This window comes from Ciconia boyciana, chromosome 1 (assembly GCF_034638445.1).
Source record: "Ciconia boyciana chromosome 1, ASM3463844v1, whole genome shotgun sequence".
NCBI classification, from domain to species: Eukaryota; Metazoa; Chordata; class Aves; order Ciconiiformes; family Ciconiidae; genus Ciconia; species Ciconia boyciana.
The window spans coordinates 33900421-33920011 of record NC_132934.1 but is presented as its reverse complement, the minus strand read 5'-3'; the positions used below and the strand labels follow the sequence as shown (position 1 = coordinate 33920011).

Genomic DNA, 19591 nt, shown 5'->3' with positions numbered 1-19591 from the left:
AGAGGAGTCTAAAACTGGTCTCACAAATTGCCTCCTCTGTGCAGACCATCTAAGGAGCCAAAGGTGACTGGTATGGGTCTTGCAGAATAGCTTGGAAATATCCTTAGTTTGTTGAGAGGAATCCTTTGTAATTTTCCTACGTCATCACAGAAAACACACATGGGAGTGACCAGTGTGTCACGTTAAGGGTAGGTGTAAATGCAGCTGTACCGGAATGGGCTTGCATGCCATGCATTTCTGGGAGTGAGCCTGGCAGTAGCCCCAGGTGACAGGGTAGCATCCTTAGTGACTGTGGCTGGCGGAGGAAGGCTGAGTGGTGAGCCCATGTCAGCCCTCTGCGGAGCCCAACTCTGCACAGACACACAGTGAGTGAGATGAGACCCCTTCCTTTAGAGTTAATCTCTACATCTCTATGGAAATCAGACATTTAATTACAAAATTTTCTACTAGTTGAGGGTCTGGCCAGAAATTTATTTCTAGGCATGAATGTAATGAGAAGCAACACCACCTCTCTTCTTAATGCCGTGTTTATGGCTGCAGTGTTCACTAGCCTACCTGACATTGCTGTCAGCGGCAAATCTGTACACATTGCATTTTCCACCTGCCTTAGTGACGGGGAACGCTGGTAATTGTCCATTTGCTGAAAAGAAACCAAGCCTTAGAGAAAGAGAGATAATGGACCAAGATTACACTGGAAATTTACACAGGCTCTGCCCACTCTTAAAATTGACTAAAATGAAGAAATGTTTAAAGAATTGTAATTTCTAAATTGTCGTCACATCCAGAATATCCATATACAAAATCCTAACATTCTGTAACAGTCTGATTTTTACATTTTCCTATTTCTGCCTCATAAAAGTCTGTACTGTAAAAAATAGTGGTGTGTTCTTAACAGTAGACATAGTTTCAGTCTTTGGATCTGTATTAATCCTTCAAGTTTCTCTCTCACGGTTTATTATGTCATCCAGATTTCACTCTGAACCATCTACTCTTTTCCATATGTTCTTAGCAGGAAATGTGCATGAATTTAGAAACACAGCAAGACATATGATATTCAATAATAAGAACATTTTGAAGACACAAAAGAAAAAATCCAAATGAAAGTTCTAGCTGGCTTCCAGCCTCACTCAGTCAAACAAGATACCCAATATTCCTTAATTTGAAACTTTTAGTTACGGTAAAAACATGTTTTGCTTTTCATTTATTTAGCTACATCTGAGATTTTACTGTGGATACAGACTTAGAGGTGTTGCTTTTTGTTTACTCACATCTAAGTTTTGTATTAATATCTAGAATCATGTGAGGTTTTTCTTAAGTTTTATGCAGACAAAAGTAAACAAGGCTTTAAAGACAAGTCTTTGTATTTTGAGATTCAGTAAATATAGAGGTATGTGCGATGTCACAGCTTGTTTTATGAATTACATTACATATGTTATGTATATATCAAATAACATGATGTAACTGTCTAAAAAACCTAAATGTTATACACATGTCATATCAACAAGAAAACTGCAAATGATGTACAGGTAATTGTCTGAACCCAGAAAAATGATTCCCAGATATTTTTCCCATTAAGAGTGAACTAAATAAACTGCCACTGACCTTCAGCATTCCTCCCCTGTGACCCTGCGTGTAGCAATATGATGGAAGGATAAGAAAATAAGAGTTTGCTACTGCAGAAAAAGGAAAGGAAACCCCAGTCTCCAGAGCCTTGTATGTCTATGAAGCAGGGGTGAAGGCAATAGAGAAGGGAATGGGAAAAGCAGACAGGACAGATCATGGGAGTTATACAAGCCAGAACTGCACCCCGAGTCAATCAGGGATGTTCCCTAAGTCTGTTTAGTCCCATAAAGCTTGGTAAAAAGACAGTTTATTTGATATCCATAAGAAAAAATGGCAATCTTTACAACAGGAAGTCACTTTTTTACTGGAAAATGATTGTTTTTTCTGTTTTGTTTTGCTTTATTGCTTGCATGCAATGTTTTATTTTATACCCTTCTTCTCCAGGATGACCAGTGTGTAGTATTAAACCTCTCCAAAAATATCAGTTCAGGGAGATGGTGTTAGCAGTGACTTTCTGTCTTTGCTTGGTGGTGGTGGGTCTCCAGGCAGGCAACCAGTTGCCCACTGAATGGGATGATTTGCTCCAGGGTCTCCGTGGGATCCACAGTCTGGAGTGAGCAGGGAGGCTGGAGCAGGAGATAGGGATGGATCTTCTGCATTCTACACCACTATCCTGAAGAACTGAGGTGAGATTGGTTTCTGTTGCATCATATAAGGATTTATCGTGGGCGTTAATGGTGCTACAGCCCTCCAGTTAGTAGGGCCTGATGTTAGACTGGATGTTGTCAGCAGTGTCAGGCTGCACATCCCATGTCCACTCTCCAGTCCTGGCTCTGTCCCATCCCTGCCCTCTGCCTCACATGTTATCATCAATATGAGATCCACAGGTCTACCTCCCCACAGTATAGAAAATAGCCAAGGATGAACAGTTTTAGAGCCTGCTACGAACACTGGAGGCAAAACTTAACTACTTCAGTTGGAGGAAGTTAAATTTAAAATTATTTACATAAAATTATTAAAATAATTAAAACTGTTAAAATCATTCACCAACAGGCAAAGTTTTTGTTTCAAGACCATAGACAGGCAATATTTGTGATTGAGATCAGCGGTTCCCAAACTGTCTTCTGCAGATGGTCCTTTGTGGGGCATGAGTCAGTGGCAGACAACCGATCCACAGTACCCTGTCACCATTTTACTGCTGCAGTGTGATGAGCCATGGGTGCTCTGTCAGAGATTTTAAAAAAGTTTTTCCATCACCTTTCTTTCTTGACTTGATATTGGTTTGAGCCTCAAAAGGATGAATCTATGTTAGCAGCAAATCAGAACCATATTCACTATTCCAGTCAGCAAAATATTTCTTTTTTTTCTCTTATTAAATAAGCCTTATATTCCAGAGAAGGTGGATCTCAAGTACATGCCTGTACAAAAATGCAATGTGAGCTCAAGCTGAGAGCTCCTGCACTGTAAAGTTTTTTGGACTGTGGTATGTAGAAAATTCTATTTTTTTCTGATGATATTTTTTGGTATTGTAATTGTGTAGTCTATGTGTACCAGCTCTGTAATTTTAAGCTACCCATAGGCAAACATGGCAAATCAGTACATGTATAAATCAATGGCTGTGACAGGTGTGGGCCACTGTAACAAATCTTCTATACTTTAAATTAGTCATAAATACATGCCTTTCACTAAGCAGCGTCTCACTCTCATAAAAAATAAGGTGACCATAGAAATCAGTTGCAATTTAATTTGGTATCTTAAAATGAAAGTCATATGTGGACCCAGCTTCCATTAGTGAATTCACCAAATAGCCCGCATCTTTTTAACTGTTTTTAAAAGAAGAAAAGGTTTGCATCTCAGGGATGCAACCTGCATTGTTAAAATTTTTAGTTTGTTTGTTTGGGTTTTTTTCCTTTGCACATGGAGAATTTAAAGTTCAAATATTGCTCAGTATATGTCCTGGCAAGTCTGCCGAACAGTAAACACCCGCAAGTTCGGCCGGTGCTCCATTCCTCTGTTCCTCAGGGAGTTCCTGTTTCATGTGTTTTTCATTTTAAGTTCTCCCTCCTTGAATGCTATTTCCTCTCTTTCAGTTTTTACCAAGGTCAAAGAAATCTTTAGCAAATAAAAAATGTGAACATCCAGTCATCTACTGGAAATGTGCCCATCCAGTGTCTAAATAATAAGTTAATAGGTTCACGGAGCAGTCCTACATACACCAAGCGAAGCACAGCAGAAACCTTCATCTGAGCACTTCATCACAGCTAAATAGAGAGTACTTATCAAATGAGGGCTCTTTTGTCTTGATTATGAACTGCAGAGAAATCAGTTTAGCAGAAAACAAAATTATGGCAAACAAGACTCTCCCAAGCCCCTGGGGTAGGGGACAGGGCACAGACCTTCCCCGTTGGCCTTCACCAGTCGATGGGTCAGAGCTACAGAGGCCCCTGCGCAGAGCAAAAATGGTGGTAAGCAGTTGGAAAGCTCAGCTACTGAAAATATGTCTCATATTTTGATAATACTACATGAGAATTGTAAGGATTAAGATTCCATAGAAACTATTCAGTATGGTTTGGGGAATATCTGGTGAAAATTACCTACAAAAAGAAAAAATGTGATTTAATACTAAAATTTACTAACTGCAGCCAGATGTGCTGTTGAAGTTGCCTGAAAATCAAGAGAGTCACTAGCTAACAGGATTTGTTACAGGTGATGATAGGGGATACATTATTAACGAGGATCATTTGGCACTGCAGAGACAAATATGTATTTGGGGATTGAGTCAGTCAAGTGATTAACAGCTACTGCTATTTCTTACAAATTTGGGTTTACTTTTTCATCAAAAATAGAATTCGAGCTCAAGCTAGCCTTTGGGTGATTCTACGAAGCTGAGTGTCTGAGCTCTGCATGAGCTATAAAGGAAGTCAGATCCAGAAGAGCCCTCCTGGACTGCTGCCTCCAGTCTCCCCCAACTGCCTTGCTGTACCAGTTTCCATAAACTGATAAGGTTCTGTCTTAACAGCATATTTGGGTTGATGGATGGCTGTTCCAGAAGTGTATGGCTCTTCTGGTTAGAAACCTCCTAATTTCCAGTTGAAGTAATCTGTGTCACAAAATGGCACTGGTACTTATCTTTGCTGGAGGTTCCCCACCTGATACATTCGAGGACCACATTTGTATTCTCCACAGGCACATCACATATTGTGTTATCCGGTGATCAAATAGTCCATTCCCAGGTCTTTTTTCAAAGCTTCCTGCTTGGGGAAAAATTATGAGTCCTAAAGTGCCTGACCTCACCTTTTGGGTTATTCAAATTCATCCCATTTCTATTATTCCAGTCCTGAAGCTTATCCAATTCTTCCTGTATACTGTCCTCCTCCACATTCACACTACATATTGCATTATCAGAAAATTTCACGAGCCCAGTACTACTTTTTCTGCCAAAGTTGTTAAAAATGTTAAATAGGATCAGTCCCTAGACACATCTTGGAAGAACTCCACTAGTAACTTCCTTTCAGTTTGGTATTTCTCCTTTCAACATGATCTTTCATTTTTTTTAACCTCACAATTCTTCTGCTAATCCAAATTTTCTCCAGCTTAATGAGTAATTTCCTATGCAGCACTGTGTCAAAAGCTTCCCTGGTAACTGAGTTGCATCTCATTCTCTTACTAATAAAAATAATTCATCAGGTTATTCAGACATAATCTACTCTTGCTAAAGTGAGTGATATTTCATTTAATTTCCATCTTCATGTCCTTATCTGTTTTTTCTCCAATGTGTATTTTGAAATTTCACATGTTCTTGAAGCCAGACCTGTGGTTGCCCCGACTTTTCCTGTTTTTTACTTAAGTTAGACCCAATGCTTACTTTTTCAAGGAAGAGCTATCATCTCTGATAAACACATTCAAAATCTTTGTTAGCAGACTTGCAGTTTCTTAAACCAATTCTTTTATACTTCTTCTAGGATGTGCCTCCACTGCAAGCTGACTCAGTCACATTAATCTCTTTAGAGTTTGGTGTCCACCTTAGATGTGGTTAATTCCATTTCCATCCTCATATCCCATTAGCAACACAGCCTTGTTTAACATCATCATCCCTGTTGAAAACTGAGCCAAAGTATTCATCTTGGGGCCATATCTGTATTACCCTTAACTTCATCACCATCTTCGCTGTGCAGTGGCTATAAATCATCTTTTTGTTTGTGTGGCTAAAATAATCTCTATTTGATTTAGCTGTGTTTGAAAAATCCAACTTAGTTTGTCTTTTGGCAATTCTCATTTTATCCATACACTTCCTGACCTCAGAGACTTAATTGCGTTAGCTGAACATTACTCTCTTTTTCCATTCTTCATAGGATGTCTACTCATTCTGAATAGGTTATTTTTGCACTGGGTAATCATCCAGCTAGATCTAGATCCCTTCCCTTGATTTCAGTAGAGGTGCCAGAGAAATGTTGTACCTTTGTCATTCAGAAACTCCAGCTCACTTTTACATTCAAGTCCATGAGTTTCCCAGTTCAGTGAACTGCATTTTTAAAACTGAAAATAGTAGTTTCACTTTCAAGTAAAACTACCTGGTTTTATCTTTACCTTTAATTTAAAATTAATCAAGTCAAGGTCTCTTGATCCAAGGTTTCTGGTACAACCAGTTCTTCTCCAGTGTCCAAAGTAGTAATCCAAACTGCATCTAATTGAATGATCTGTATCTGGTTTAAAGTTCATTTGGTGAAAAAGACTGTCAGCTACCTGGGATATTAAAAGACTCTGACAGTAGCACAATTCTTGGTAATACTTCTAACTCTAATGGTAATGCAGAGATTTCTATTCAGAATCTGAGTTGGTGTAAATCTGTGTTGCTCTGCTGAACCTAGTTGAGCTACACAAATTTAAGCGGACTCTTTGTCATGACAAACCAGATCAGACACATGACAAGCACAGCACACTTTGGTTAAAACTACAGAGCTTGCTGAACCGCCTCATTCTCTGCAAGCTTTCACATCCCAGAAAGACTTTTTATGGCACCATTTATAAGTCTTATCCCCTACAGCATCAAATGAGGACACTCCTATCACTCCTGCTGCCATTGAAAAAGCATCTCACGTAATTTATTGTCTTTCATTTGCTTGCAAAAAAGCAAGGAAGTTTCATTAAGTAGGTGGGAGAAGCTGAAGGCCCTTTTCACACTCATATGTTTTCTCTTTGTTGCTGTTTGTACAGGTGCAGTGAAAAAGACTCAGAGGGCGTATTCATAAAGACAGGACTTGAGAAATGCCACTTTAAATTGTTTGAAATCAAAGGTTTTGGTAGCTCATAAACAGGGAGCTATTTTTTACTTAGGACTGCAAATCTAAATATGAGGAGCCACCCTCATGTACAAATATATTCAAGGTACACATGTAACTACCATTAACATAGCCTGCCCTCGTGGATTGTGAGAACAGGCCCATTTCATTTATGTTCAATGAGAATTTCAATACCAAAAAAGAAAAAAAAAAAAAAAGATTCTCATAATCAAACAGCACATTTGTAAGTTGAAATAAAAGTATCCAATGAGGATGTCAGGAAGCCTGTACTCCATCCAAACTGACCAATTTAATACTTGTTGTAAGCATACTTCCAGACTAGCATCTGGAAATCTTAAATGAACAGAGATAGACATAGACACCCTTACACTCTGGGAAATAATTAAAGTTGGAATAAGAAAACGTTTGTGGACCAGATCATCAGCTGGTATAAATCAGCACAGCTCTAGTCATTCCAAAAAAGCAATGCCAGTTCATGCTAGAGTTAAAGTGCTAGCTGGCTCCTGTAGCTTTCCTTTGTGATTAATTTCAGTGCAATCATTTGCTGGAACATGCTTTTGGACCAAGCTTCCTGAAGCATTACTTTTACAAATCTCTTGCGTGCTCTTGGACCGCTGCCTGTAGCACACCCTTCTGTATTAGGTCTGCTTTTCTCCAACAGAAAGCACAAGGTTTGGGATTTTTTTGAAATGTTATATTAAAAATAAAAAAAACCCAAAATTTTTGCTGAGCAGTTACTTTATGCATAACACTCCTGACTCTTTTCTGTGAATCGATGGCATCTGACTTTTTTGTTCTTTGCTGTTCTTTGCCTAGACTATCCTTAGGACAGTTAATGTCGGTACTTTCCATTCCTTGCGTACCCCAAGCTCCCACTGAGCTTCAGAGGAGAAACCCAACCTCATGGTAGTGCAGAAGTGGACACAGGGCTGCTGCGAGGTGCCTCTGGTTGCCGGTGCCGTTTCGCCCTGGCTCGCATGAGCCTCTGGAAGCACCGCGGCACCTGAGGAGCCACCGCGGCACAGGCCAGCATAGCTAGCGCTCCTACACCCTCCTTTTTGCACGCCACCCTAGGAGGTCCCCAGAGCTGGAGTCTTTTGCCATGGGAGGGTACACAGGTGGCCCTGTCAACTTTCCATTGGTGTCTCAGACCTGCCAAATTTCCCTTCCTGAATGCAGTGCTCCCAATGAACTCCCTCCCGCTGGGACCTCAAGCACCACACCTGGACTCTTGCCTGCCCTGGCAAACCCAGCAGCATCCAACTTGGGGTGTCACAGATGGAGAGAGAAGCCGCATCACTGTCCTGTGGCTGGAGAAGTGTGGCCATGAAAGGCTGTGCACTCAAAGCCCCCTCACTGGAGCATACGGCTCCACCTTGCAGTCTCGTGCCCAAGCACTCTGTGGCAGGATGCAACCAGGTCCTCTGTCAGAGAAGACAACTCCTGAGAAACTGGTCCAAGGCCAAGCTTCACAGCCATCGTGCAGCTCCCCAGCCACTCCATGCAGCCATGGCTGGCACATTTTCTTTTTCATGTCTTGACCACAGAAAAAAAAGGGCAAATTACTTAAAATATTGCCTGTTCATTCATACATTGTAATTAAGCACACTGAAAACACACAGACACTTGTGAGTTAGCTTATCACAGTCTGTGCTGCCCTTGCCCTTCTTCCCCAGCTCTCTCCTCTCTTCCTCCCCAGTGCCAGCCAGAACCCGTGAACACATGAAGAAATGTAGGGAACCAATCTGTACAAGGTCATGACTTGTTTCAAGGCCAAGGTGGCTCTTAAAATATTCTCCAGCATTGTCCCTCAGGTGTGAGTGGCATTGCTGGAATGAGGGATTCACAGGATTCACGGAAGGAGGGCTCACAGAAGAGTTCAGGACTGCAGCCTGCTGTTAGATGGCAGCAGCTCAGTTCTCCTTGGTCACCCACAGACAGCTCATATTCTGCATTACAGGGGATAAGTACAAGGCTATACAGCCTACAAGTGTTCAAAGACACCTGGGACTTGCTAAGAGCCCTTAAGTGTCAGCAGAGACTCATTTCCTTCAGGGCACTGGACTAAGTGCAGATACGTGCAGTCTCCTCCTGCTTATGAGAAACTGAGCTGCTGTGATGTTGGGGGGCTGCGCATAAAGAAATGAGGCAAAAGGGGACTTCACCACACATCACTTACCAGCAACACGAGACCACCATGATGTTCAGCACTCAGAAAGATACAGAAGATTGTCTTTTCAGTGTTATCCATGCTCCCTCTGTGGCAGCAACTTGCAGAATCCCTTTTTCTGAGTGCTTTGGTTTGGGTTTCCAGGTCCTGGTTTGCAGAAGTATTAAGTACTCATATGGTTTTGAAATCTCTGTCCTTGAAGATACTCCAGATTTGACTAGATATGACCCTGAGAGACCTGATCTGATTTCAAAGTTGGGTATAACTTCAAAATTGGCCCTGCTTTGAGCAGGGGGGTGGATCAGATGGTGCCTTCTAACCAGAATTATTCTCAGACTGCAGCTGCCACTGCAGTCACTGGGAGCTCTGCCTTGAACAGACATGTGCTCAAAAAAATCAGAGATTTTCTGCTCAGCACCCAAAATTATTTGGAACTTTTGAAAATATTATTACATTTAAACAGTGCATCTATAAAATGGAGCAAATAATGCCAACACAATTCATAGGCAGGGGTTAAAGATTGCTTATGAATTGCTCAGGTATTATTTTTATAAGCATTCGAAAAGTCTCTGAGGAAATCAGCAATTTACTGCTCAGATCAGGGCTCGGATAATGTAAAGGGACAGAGCTCTTCATGGAAATCACGATGCTTAAACACAAGGCTGAAAACTCATTCCTTAAGCACTGTCTGTTCTGTGTTCCTCCTTTGAATCATGCCTTCTGTGGAGAAGGTAGTATGGCTTCGTGTAATTAAAAACTGCAGAAAGCTTTAATTTTTTATTTTTTACTTATTAGCATTTATCTTTTGAAAATTAAGATTCGGCAGGCCATACTTATCTACTAGGTGTAATTTTATATCAATATTGAAACAGACATTTTTTGGTATTGCTGTGTTTGGTCAAAGTTAAGCTTTAAGGTTATGAAAATGGAGGTCTGGAAGCTTACAATTACAGCAGATGCCTTGAGTCTGAGTCAGTCAGTGACTAGTATTGACAGGATACTATGAAAGCAGAAGAAAATGCTATGGAGGATACACACACACAGGTATCTGGGTGAAAGCTACTTCACTCAGCAATTAATCAGATTAAGAAGTCTATTGAAGTAACCGAGATTTCATTTAACACATTTCTCATGGGTAACTACTAACTGTGATAGCAGAAACAAGCCTTCAAGACTAAAAATAGAAAGCATTCCTATTACGAGTTTTGCTCGAAGCTCAGAAACAAAAATGCTGTCAGAACAAGGGAATGGGAGCCTAATGAAAACATCTCTCTCTGCCTCTCTCTCTGCAATGCCATGCTGAGAAGCAGCACTTACTTTCTCCGACACACAGAAATCTTTGTGCCTGACAGATAGAACAGGAGATAAAAAGGATACAAAGCATCTGGCTTTCCAATACATACGTGGGATGATGATTTAAATTACAAAGTTTGAAGAATTTGGCATTTAGCAAACTTGAACCTTGCCCAGGTTTTTTTTCCCTCAATAATAAGTTTAGAAAACATGAAAAAAGAAATATTTTCCCCTGTAACACAGCGTATAAACAACATCTGCACTTTCGAATGAGTTCAAAACACTTTCAGAATGAAAGATTTTCTCTTTGAACAGGGAAGAAACCCTTCCAGCATGCTCCAGCAGAGGGAAAGTCTCGCAGAGATTGAGCCGTCTGGTTCCATTGTAAGGTTGTTGGCAGAGACCCCGCGGCGGGATTGACATTGCATTAATTACCAGGCCCATGGGCCCTCCGACCCCGCTCCACCACGAGACATACTGGCAACGGATCTGAGGAACGCTGGTATTATCTCAGTCCTGAAGACCTGAAGGCAAGTTGTCACCTGAACTGCAGGTAAAGTGAAACATTTCACTGCACTAATGAAACACACATTTCTCTGGCATTCAGACTGTCTGGGAGATAACTGTTTAATGTATTACAAATTTCATTGCTTATATCTGACTTTAACAAACGGGATTACAGAAAAGACAGACTTTCTGAAGTATTTTGGTTTGCTAGTATTCATAATACTTATAATATTTTAATAATAGAAATATATTATCAGATATGGATTTTGCTCCTTATTAGTTGACAATGGGCCTCATTCTTATTTATGCCTCTTCAGCAGGAGAAAGTAGCATCAGTAGGAGTGTTATGGCATACACTCCAAAACAGTGCTGGGCCCACAGACAGTTGTGCTCGACATACATTAATTTTCCTGGCTTCCAGGTAAAGAGAGAACAGTGCAACACAGTTCTATCAGCCAGCATTTTTTAGTAACTAGTCCTTTCAGATGCCGTATTCCGCTGGTTTAATTTGAATTGCAGTGCCCCAGCCCCAGAAATACGGAGGACTATCATGATCAATTCTTTGCAAATTCTTTAAGGCTGTCTCAGTTTGCGCACTAAAAAGTTAAGGACTCACTCATTTCACTGTGATCACTATCTAATTGATTCATTCCTGTCTTGCTTGATTGCATTGCCATTTTAGCTCAAAATCAGATGTAATAGCTAAGAAGATGGGAGCCATCAAATGACTTTTTTACCAGCATCAGTTCCTTTGGTTATCAACCTTGACTATAAAACAGTGACAGGCAAAGCCTGTATTCTGCTCTTCTTTATGAATAAGAATTGCTGCTGAATTTGGCATCCTCTCATTATAAACAGTAGAATAAGAGATCAGATACCTGAAGTCCAAAGAAATACCATTTGCAAACAATAAGCAACAGTAAAAGGAAAACTTTTAGCTCAGCCTATACATAATCCTTTAATCCAGGTGGCATTTAAACCAATATTTGGCCTTGACAATTATTCCCACAGAGTTATTGTACAAGCATTAGAGATTTTAACAATGTATGTATAAACAATGTGAAATGAAAGATAAAGAACTTGATAATTACACGTCAGTTTTAAAGATACAAGTGCATTGTTTAAGTCTTTCAAATCAAAATCGTAATGGATTGCAGCTTTATATGTAGTCAAAATAAAGATTTGTGGAATTGGATTTTTTTTATGGCTTGTAGATCTATTTTTAAATATTTTTAAAAATAAAGCATCCCATGATTAGCCCTTTCAGTTACTGCATCACATAGTGTTTTTTACAGACTCTAATTATATCTTAGATTAAAATTCAAAACACCTGCTCTTGTGGATCACACTAATTTCAGCCTCGAGTATTTTGATACAAAGAGCTATAATCAGTGAGAACCAAATGATTTCCTATTCTCTGTACCACACCTTCTCAGCTGAGTACAGCTAGAGTTTGCCATTTCCTTCTCACTTTTTGTGTTATGATTATTACATTTTTTATTTAAAGATGTCTTTTTAATGCTGAAAGATGTAGTATTTTTACTTTTACTTAAATCAGATGGAACATTTAAGGCAGATATTAGCTTTTAAAATAACAGTCATTTTGATTTTAAATAGCAGATGAATAGTGTAGCTTTCTTCTGTTAGTTTCCCTTTTCCTTTCAGTGTAGCTAATATAAATACTTTGTTCCTGGCTTTTAAGAAAACTGCTCTTTAAAAACCCTGTAATTTGAGTTCAGGGATTTAAATGGCATCGCATACTTACTTGAAAGAAAGTTTTTGATGTGCTTGGATTTCTGCTATTATTCATGCACTTCTCTACGCTTTAGGGGTGTGATCCAAAGTCCCCAGAGTCAATGGGAAGACACATAGATTTCACTGGACTTTGGGTCAGGCTCTAAATATTGTATGAAGAAAAAGGAAATTGTTGAATTGTCCATGTAGACTCTATTACAGTAAAATAAGGGTATCTTTAACGGTATTTACTTTTTGATGAGCATAAGATGGGATCTGACTCTGCACAGTTCACTGGTTTTAAGCCAATAGGGCAACACTATAGGACACAACTGGACAACAAAGAGCCATGGCAGGGCACTGAATCAGGCCCATCACAGTGCTCCGAGGCCCTCCAGAGCAATTCGATTACTCTGAATTTTATGCAACGATCTACTTTCAAATAACCCTGTCTACTGAAGCTGTGGGGGTGGCCTGGCAGTTCTGTGCCAGAGCTGCTTATTTTGGTTCTCCCCCATGCTGTGCTGTAACTTGCCACTTTGCTCTGTTGCAATGGGCAGGTTTCTGAAGGCCCATGAAAAGCCACCTGGCTCTTTCTCCAGAGTATATTAATGCAATGAAAATAGATTTTATGGCATGTCACATCAGAGTTAGAACAATCTTTTTAGAGATTCAGCATTTTTATACCCTATGTTCCTTACTGTGATTAATTAACTGCGAATGTATTTATTGATGTTTTTCCTTCCCTTTCCATGTCATGCATTAGAGAGGTAGGAAAGGTAAGTTCTTTGTGGAAAAATTCAAGCCCTTCACATGATAAAATGGCATGTGCCACTGACACGTGCCAAACTCTTCTAGCTTTCCCTAAACACTCTAAGAAATTTGTGCCTGAGTGTTGTACAGCAAGCTTTCCATCGCCTGTGGACAACTGTTCTGGTTTAAGATAAATGATAACATAAGCCAGAGATATCCACTAGCATCTCACAGACAAGCCTAGCAACTCTGATTAACCCTATGCACTGGGCTTTTCTGTTTCCAGTGTTTCTTAGTGGTTTCTTACCCTACTTTCAGCTCTGCTCAGATGCACGTAGCCAGCTCAGGTCTGTGACTGCTGTGGGAGAAGGAGACCTTCCCTGGATGGACAAGAAGCATGCAGGAGCTGTGCAGAGGCACCGAGGTGGCTCTGCGACATTGGCCTCGCACTCCCCTGGCCCTGGGAGCGCCTCACCGCCCTGCCAAGGCTGCACAGCTCTGTGCCCCGGTTGATGAGCTGGTCTTATGAAGGGTAAGTTTGGGTCAAGGGTCAGTTTTGTTTTCTGTTGTCCAGATTTTCAAGCCTTGCAGGTATGTCAGGATGATTGAAGCTAGCTGCATACATCCCTGTCAGTCTGCAGACTGCTGCAGAGCAGAGCCCAGCGGCGGCCAGCACCAAGAAAGCCTTGTACCCATAAGGAGAAAAACAATTAAATCCAGTGGCACTAAGAACAGAACAAAGTGATGCAAGTTTTGTGCATAGGAGCCAGGGCCTTGGTTCATAAAGTCTCACCTCTCTGTGTGGTAGACGCATGAAACTCAGTGATTGCCTAAAGGAGCTGAAGGGCTGAGTCAACCCTGCTGAGATTTAAGCCAGTGGTTCCGGAGAGTCTAGGTGTTTCAAACATGGTGCTTACACCACTAAACCACCTCTTCAGCTTTATTCAGCTGCTGCTACTGCTATCAAAATAAACCACATGTGGCAAATCTATTTATTATGGGTTTATGCTTCATTAAATATGCAAGTCTTTTTTAAAGCAAGACAAAACCTTGTGGTAGTCAAACTCCTTTAATTTTTTAGCTACACAGCATGTGCATTATCTGCTTTTGCTTAAAAAACCCCAACATTTTTCCATAGTAGAAATTAAAATGCAGCTGATGTTTTTAATTTGAAATTTACTGCCACTATGAAAGTCTGCCTACCACCTAATAAGTGGAAGCATTAGTAAGTTAAAAAGATAACGACATAGATGTTATTCAAAGGAATAAATAAATCAAAGCCGTGCACAAGCAGTAAGTGTCTTCTGTCTGACAGGAGTTCTCAGAGAGAGATACTATGGCATTTTCCAGAATTAAATTGCATTATTATAAGAGCTTTAAATTAAGCTCCTAACCATGACCTTTAAACACGGTGATTGCCATTATGCCTGCTGAGGAGGTTGTGGAGGGTTTGGAAACCCTGTGCAAGATTGATGGGTTTTAATACATAATCACGTATAGGTTCATTTAGCACAGCTGTTGAACAGAGGGCCTAACACTGGGTTATCACAGGGAGCGCCCTCTCTTCTCTTCCAGACAAATCAGTGTTAGCAGTGGGAGGCAGGGCTTGTTAGTGCTAGGGGAAACAACACGGTGTCTTCCTGATGGGGCTGGAAGAGGACATGGAGTTTAATAGCCATGCATCTCCTTTAGAGAGTGACCAGGAATAAAATGTTCCCCCAGTGCTCAAGCAAAACCACACGTTGACAAAAGAAAGCAACCGATGTATAGTTTTTGTCTGAAAGTATTCCTATGGGTACAACCCAAAAGAAAAACTATCCCAAAGACAGATAAAGATAATAAGCCAAAAATGCAGTGAAAGTATGTTCACATAGACCAGGCAAAACCTCATACAGTGCATACTTAAAACAAAAATATATGTTAAAAAAATCAGTAAATTCCGTAAACAAGTGCACAGAAGTAAAAAAACCCAATATTTTCTTGCTATTCATAGCATTCTGTTAAAAACACTTTGAACAAATTCTGTTCTCTAAGGTACTTACTGACATGTGTATACCTATCTTATACCTTATATCTTATATACTGTCATATACCTATCTTATGTGTTATATAATTATCTTCAAGCATGAAAAAATTAAACACTTTGCAGAAATAAAACAACCCCCCGATGTACTGTATGGTTATGAAGTGCCAATTCTGCAAATCACAGAATCACAGAATCGTATAGGTTGGAAAAGACCTTTAAGATCATCGAGTCCAACCGTAAACCTAACACTACCAAGACCACCACTACACCATGTCCCTAAGCACCTCATCCAAACGTCTTTTAAATACTCCCAGGGATGGCAACTCAACCACTTCCCCGGGCAGCCTGTTCCAATGCTTGACAACCCTTTCAGTGAAGAATTTTTTCCTAATATCCAGTCTGACCCTCCCCTGGCGCAACTTGAGGCCATTTCCTCTTGTCCTATCACTTGTTACCTGGGAGAAGAGACCGACCGCCACCTCTCTACAACCTCCTTTCAGGTAGTTGTAGAGAGCGATAAGGTCTGCCCTCAGCCTTCTTTTCTCCAGGCTAAACAACCCCAGTTCCCTCAGCTGCTCCTCATAAGACTTCTTCTCCAGACCCTTCACCAGCTTCATTGCCCTTCTTTGGACATGCATGGACACAAATGTACTAATACAACCTATCCTGAAGCCTGCAAATTCTCATCACAGAAACCAAGGTTTTGGGTCGATGCAGGAAACAGAAGGGCTGACTTGTCTCATTAAAGTCCCACCTATCCTAGCAGGCCAGGCCAGGACAGCCAGCATCCTGACTCAGCCGACTCTCCAAAACAAGGTTAGAGTAAGTCAAGGCTCAAATAATCTATTTTGTACTATCCACACTGAAAACAAGCAGCATGGACTGTAGGACCTCCTTCTGGCATGCAGAGGGCTGACATTTCTCTGGAGTATCCGACTCTCCAGGGATGCTGCCGCTCATTCTCCTCGGGAACCGCAGCTGCGGGCTTAGCCCCGGGAGCTCGTGCCTGGAGACTTCCCGCTGCCCAGTCCTGCCGGTGCCCCTGACCAGCCCCAGGCTCAGAAAGACCCAGTCCCTGCTGTCAGGGCCGCTCATCAAACACAAGTGTAGCCTGAGCCCACAGGTTACTAAATACACCAAAAACTCTTCTGATACCTCCCACAAATGTTTGTTGTGTCAAGGGCTGTAATTTAAGCAGCCAAGATGCAGTGTGGCAGCTGATTTTGGTGGATGTGTGACAGGTTTTCAAGTGGCTTAACCGGCGTAAATGTACTGTACTGATAATATTGTGCTGTACTGTGTCAATAATATTTATTCTACATTTTTTTATTACTTCAATTTCTAACCAGTCAATCAAATAAAGGTAGGCAAAGCCTGAAGCATCACTTTCATATTTTAACACTATATTAGGACAAAAATTCCAATATGTTCACTGAGCTTTTGGACTAAAAAAAACACGCGCTCCAGATTCACATGGCCTACCATCCCACATAAGCTCTCTTTCCTACTTATCCAAGCAGCTTTGAAGGCTGAAACCCAGCCAGTAAAAAAATGTGTAATTTAGACTCTGTGAATCTGGACTTCTGTGAAAATTACAGAAATGGGAACTAAAAATGTTGATAGGTTAAGTTATATTTGTCAAGGGAGTTAAACTGTCGAACCGCATTGATCATTCATGCTATAAGATTATCATATTTTCAGGGTTTTTTATTTATAACCAGCACTAATTTTCTGTAAGAGGCGTCGTTATTTAAATATACAACTGGCTGCACATATTTTGTCTTCTAGTTTCTCACAGTTGTGGGAAAAAGTAAGTTTTTTTCTACAAGAAATCACTATAGTATTGGTTACAACATGTATAATAACCATGTCCCAGCCTTGACTGCTCTCATTCTTTTCCTCTTGTATCAGGCATGATCTGACAGAGCTCCTGGGGTCCTCTATCTCTGACCGTGCGGGATAACTTTTAGGAAATGTAGACATACTTCTTTCTGCCTATTCCACTGACTTCTTTTGACTGGGGAAGCATGAATTTAATTTTATAAGGGTGTTCTGCTGGAAGAGGTCTGCACAGATTCTTCAGTTCTCACCCCCCCCATCACCAATATTTTGTCACAGTATTTTTCTCCAGGTTTGTTTTTTTCTTAATTTGCCCTTTTTAATATTATTTCAATAGTGGTGCAAATTGAGACATTAAACCTTGAAGTCTGTTTAGCTGCGTCTCTAAGACAGGCCCAAAGAAGAGCACTACAATCCTCTCCCTCTGCATTTCTGCATTTCACAACAGCTTGCTTTATGTGCAGCCAAGCATTACTTGTCTCTTGGGCTTTGTAGGTGAAGGTGGAATACCTGCCCCTTCAACCACTAGGCTCTGTTCTTAATTTCTCTGATGAACCAAAGTTATCCTAGCACTAGATTTAACACTAATACAGAACTGCTTCTGTTCCTTGTGTGAGATGCAAGATTTCTTCTCTTGATATGACATCCACTGTGCAGTTTGCTCTCTTGATCTGATGAGGTTTGTCTTCCATATACATTGGGAGGAGGAAAAAAGTGTGTAAAAACGCATCACACTTCCAAATCCAAAAACCTGTTCCCCTGTCCAGCTTAGGTCATAGGGAAAAAATGTTTGGTGGTTTTAGTCACCTTTCCAGAGCAAGCAAGCATGCACTTGTACAGCAGAAGTAGTACTTGATATGCATTGCTATTAGTCACTGTACAAAACAGCTTTGCAGACACTCATATCCAAGTCAGCTATCCAAGTGTTTCTTCATGTAGACATCTGATTAAACTGAATGATTTACAAATATCTGCTCTGCAAATCTGCATTGTATTCTCATTGTCTGCTTTCCTCATACTCTTTTGCTGGTGCCTCTTTCTGCACTTGCCATCACAATAGCGTACTTACAATAAGTTGATGTGCAGTCTTTTCTTAGGATCCTGTCCATCCTTATTTGGTTATCAATTATCTAATATCAAGTAATCAACAGAAAGCTGTCTGGGGAGAAAAGATATCCTCCAGATGAGACTTTCAGCTGGAAGTCATAAAGTTGATAGACCCTAAGTGTCTATAAAACTTGGAATGTTCCACAGAGAGTTATCTGAAATAAAGTTTATGACTCTGCTAAGGGTAACCCCTAGACTGGGGATCCAGCTGCTGCTTTTGCTTCAGAGGAGTGAGCAACCAGCTTTGTGGGACAGTATGTAGGTGAAGCCCAACAACTGAATATCTTCCGCTGTCCTTTGGTGTAGCCACCAGCCTCTGAGACATGCCCATGTGGATGGTGGGAGTGAGACTGGAGGGCTCTGGGGCACTTCGTAGATTCTTGGGCCTTATGCACCTGGTTTAGCACCTGCCAGGGTGATGTCTCCAGGCCCTCCACTTTTACCATGTGAATAGGCTAGGAATGCTAGCTACAAGTGTCCAGAAGTGTGTCTATCTCATTGGAGACCTTAGGACAGTATGTGATGTCCCAGAACGGACTGCATCCTGTAGCATTTGTAGCATTTGGCAATCAGATGTAGGAGTTGCCAACTCTTTGGGGCCTGCAAGAAGGGATCCAATGACCTACTGCCCCACCTCCCAATGTCATATGTATCATCAGTATGCCCAGGTCTACTTTGTCACATCTCAGTTAAATGTGGAAGCGTTAGAAGTTACTAACCTCTTTCTTTTACAGGGAAAAAAGACAAGGCACACCTCCAGTTCAAGAATGTTGTTTTAGGAAATAATTTGTGTTTTTTGTATCAAATGTAAGGTTGAGTTTTGAGATATTTTATCACTTTCCTATGTGTTATATCCTTACGTTATTTTCACAAGACAGAAATTATAATTCTCCCATTGACAGCAAAGCTTCAGAGTGGATGGCGTAAGACTTCACAGTCTGGATTTTGGATGCTTGAAGCTATATAGGTGCAAAAAGTGATTAAATACATCCATGGAAGTAAAAACTCTCAAGAGCTGTTTATACAAAATTACCATGTCTTCCTGGGACAGTACCAGCTAGTTGGCTGCTGGAAGGTGGCAATGTACTAGGAAAAAATATCAGTATAGACTTGCTGGGTTTGTCTACCTTTTCTCTAAGCATCCGCCACTGGAAACTATCACAGATGGGACACTGTTATGGATGGACCTTTGGTATAATCTGCTAAAACTGGTCTTAAATCCCTGTAACTCTCCCCTCCTTTACTCTGATATCATGCTGAGGTACTTCCACTGTACCGCTATTAATTCAGTGCATTCAC

The 19591-nt window shown here is 40.8% G+C and overlaps 1 long non-coding RNA gene across 1 annotated transcript in view; it reads left to right on the top strand.

The window, feature by feature from the left end:
* The window catches only part of LOC140657975 (uncharacterized), a 65398-nt gene that overhangs the window by 30075 nt on the left and 15732 nt on the right, over positions 1-19591 (top strand). Inside the window, exons 2-4 of the long non-coding RNA XR_012044566.1 lie at positions 2151-2249; positions 10642-10879; positions 13639-13852. This is a non-coding gene — a long non-coding RNA (uncharacterized lncRNA). The remainder of the gene's footprint in view (positions 1-2150; positions 2250-10641; positions 10880-13638; positions 13853-19591) is intronic.